This window comes from Hyla sarda, chromosome 6 (assembly GCF_029499605.1).
Source record: "Hyla sarda isolate aHylSar1 chromosome 6, aHylSar1.hap1, whole genome shotgun sequence".
NCBI lineage: Eukaryota > Metazoa > Chordata > Amphibia > Anura > Hylidae > Hyla > Hyla sarda.
Window position 1 is genome coordinate 201962288 of NC_079194.1, and position 3687 is coordinate 201965974.

The 3687-nt window shown below is 45.1% G+C and overlaps 1 pseudogene; it reads right to left on the reverse strand.

Annotated features, from left to right (window-relative positions):
- Positions 1-3061: 3061 nt before the first annotated feature.
- Positions 3062-3231, reverse strand: LOC130277880 (U2 spliceosomal RNA; annotated as a pseudogene).
- Between the last annotated feature and the right edge of the window lie 456 nt (positions 3232-3687).

Consider the following 3687-nt stretch of genomic DNA (forward strand, 5'->3'; position numbering starts at 1 on the left):
CCCCCATCAGGTAGGGCTCCCCAGTAGGTAGACATGCCCCCAGATAAATATGATCCCCATCACTGATGGGGGTCATATCTATCTGGGGGCATGTCTACCTACTGGGGAGCCCTACCTGATGATCAGGTAGGGTTTCCCAATAGGTTTATACAGGCCCTCAGATAGATATTACCCCCGGTATTTAAACAATTATGCCCCTTAAGAGTATAGTTTTGCCCCTGGTGATCGGGCAGGTCCTCATATTAGGCAAGTTTATCTCACACTGAATTCACACAGGTCCGCTCAGACTGTTACTGTACTTACATCTATCTGCAGCAGTCTACAACGAGACTTCCTTGCGGGGATGCCCGTGATAGGTGACGTCATCACAGGCGCCGCACGGGACGTCAGCGTCCCGACGTCCAGAGCTGCATATGCGCTGACGTCATGAATCGCGCGCATCCCCGCAAGGAAGTGTCGTTATAGACTGCTGCAGGTAGATGTAAGTACAGTTACAGTGTGAGCGGACTTGTGTGAATTCTTCAGGCACTTAGGTTTGCCTTTCGGCCAATCAGGAAGCGGGAGGACCCGCTCCCTGATTGGCCAGGAGGAGGATCAGTGTAACAATAGCGAATTTTCATTCGCTATTGTCACACAATGGGCGGGCTCGGGAGGGCGCAATGCTCTGCGCCTCGGCCGCCACAGTAAAATTATTCAAAGTTTCTCGGGCGGCCCGGTACCATTTGATCCACGGACCGGTATCGGTCCACGGCCTGGGGGTTGGGGAACACTGCTCTAGGGCACATAAAAGCTATACCAAAAGAACTCCCGTCACGCTCCACCCCTCAATGCAAGCCTATGGGAGGGGGTGTGACAGCTATCACGCCCCCTCCCTTAGGCTTGCATTGAGGCGCGGAGCGTGACGTCACACGGGGCGGAGACGTGATGTCACACGCCGCCGGCCCTGTGGTCGCTGGTAATAAGACCCGGTGCGAACATGCTCCGGGGACTGATTACAAACTGGGTGCCGCGTGCAAGATCACGGGGGTCCCCAGCGGCGGGACTCCCGCAATCAGGCATCTTATCCCCTATCCTTTGGATAGGGGATAAGATGTCTAAGCACCGGAGAACCCCTTTAAAACCTTTTTAGATTCTGCAATCAACTTTAATTGCAGCATCTGAAGTGTTAAAGGGGTACTCCGGTGGAAAAGCATTTTTTTTTTTTTTTTTTAAATCAACTGGTGCTAGAAAGTTAAACAGATTTGTAAATTACTTCTATTAAAAAAATCTTAATCCTTCCAGTACTTATTAGCTGCCGAATGCTACAGAGGAAATTCCTTTCTTTTTGGAACACTGATGACATCACGACCACAGTGCTCTCTGCTGACATCTCTGTCCATTTTAGCAACCGTGTATAGCAAATGTATGCTAAGGGCAGCATGGTGGCTTAGTGGTTAGCACTGCTGCCTTGCAGTGCTGGGGCCTTGGGTTCAAATCCCACGAAGGACAACAATAAATAAATAAAGACTTATTATTATAATAACGTCAGCAGAGAGCAGTGTGTTTGTGATGTCATCAGAGAGCATTCCAAAAAGAAAAGAATTTCCTCTGTAGTATTCAGCAGCTAATAAATACAGGAAGGATTAAGATTTTTTTAATAGAAGTAATTTACAAATATGTTTAACTTTCTGGCACCAGTTGATTTAAAAAAGAAAAAAAAAATTGTTTTTCGACCGGAGTACCCCTTTAATGCCGGACAACCACAATTTCGATGATGTTAGACATTAGCTGTAAGTTCTGGCTGTTAAAAACAGCTGGTACGTACCACTTATGAAATGCACTCAGCTTGCTCAGCACGCGAACCGTGATCAGGGCATACATAGCCCTGTGCTTTCAATGGGTTAAATGCATAATTGTTTCATTGTCATATTTTACAAGAAAATCTGCAAAGGAAATCAGCATCAAAATATCCACAACCAGTCCACACATTTAGAAATGTATAGCTCAGACTGCTGCACTATTACATAGAGGAGTATAAAAGGTTAAAAGAACCTTTACTGTGTGCTAAAGAAATTCCCCAAAGTATGCTTCCTATGTATAGCTATGATGGATGTATACTTTGGGGGATTTCTCCACTGTATACCCCCCACTGAACACTGCCAGATGTACCGTGAACAGAGCCATACTGACAAAATGAATATTCTAATGCAAGACTTCACTTGTCTTTACATCATGATATGATATTATGTGTTATGTGTAACTTCTCTTTATTACTATTATCCTATAATCATAAATAACTGCGTGGTAATATCCATCCTAAATATGTTAGTTGCAAAAATGTATATTAAAGAATTTGAGCTTTTGTGGAAAATGCATGTATAACATAAAATAATAATAAAATTATTAAAAAATTTTTAAATCTAAGAGCTGAGGAACATGCTCTTGAATCACCCAAAGTGCAAGAAAAAGTGCAAACATGTTACACTAAAAAAAAACAAAAAAAAAAAAAACGTTCACACAGGATGCGGTCTATCGCAAGCCCTTTTCCAATAGGAGAGAGGCCCCCCAACAAACCTTACCATTCGCCTCTGGACCAAAAGGTACCTGCAAGGTTCCAGGTTCACTGGCCCTTTTCGCCAAAGCTACTGAGGAACCACAAATGCTCCCGACATCCCTCTTGGCATTAGCCAAGGTATCTGCCTGCAGAGCCGTAAACGGTTGGTACCCTGCCCATGCAGGAGTACGCGGGTTTTTGCAGGGAGGTGAGGAACCTGAAGGCCACACACACACCTCCCCTAGACCGCTAGGAGGGACACCCAGAAGGGCTACCGCATCCTAACAATCCTGTGGACACACAACACGCAAAAAGTGACACAGTGACAGAAAAATAAATAAATAAGTGAATGTGTGCAGATATACTGCCCGGACATCCAGCCACAAGGTGAAGAGTTCATGGTGCCAGTGCTTCCACTCAGTGAGCCAGTACTCCCAGTGAGTTTCGGCACCTCGGGGTCACCACTCCCCGAGGCACAAAAGTACATCGGCTCTAGACCCTCCCAGCCTCATGGCGAGACCCGGAGGCAACAGGTCACATCTAGGCAGCCATCGAGCTGATTCCTCAGAATCAGCCCCGGAACGCCCTGGTACACCTGTCCCCTCCATGCAGCACCCATCCCCACCAGCTCCACACCAACTTGAAACTGATAAGAACAGATACTACACTTGATCTTAGCCAAGAGGCCGAGAAGCGATAAATAATAATAAAATGATGGTGTAATTGCAGGAAACCTCAGGGATAGCAAAATATGTGTCCTAATGGAAGTGAGCGAGAAAGCATTCTGACCATTTCCTCTCATTCTTGGTGAGATAGGCTTTTACTCTTTACCTTATCATGTTACCCTTCAGATTTATGGATTTCAATCTTCATTTACGTTTTTTTGTAGTTGTAATGGGGCTTTAGAGTCAGCATGTAGCAACTCGGGAGACTCACACTATCAATCAAAGCTGTCACTGGAGATAGCTTTAAACTGTCCCTTTTATAGGATGAAATCTTCTGTTCTTTTATCCCTTCCATTACATTCCTGAAACCTGTTCCTGGAGCAGCTTTCATCTTTCTTGGAGTCAAAATTGACACTGTGCAAGACTTTCGTTTGTAAAATGAGTCATCCCTTTTTATTACAGCACATGTTAAATGCTACAGGAATTGAT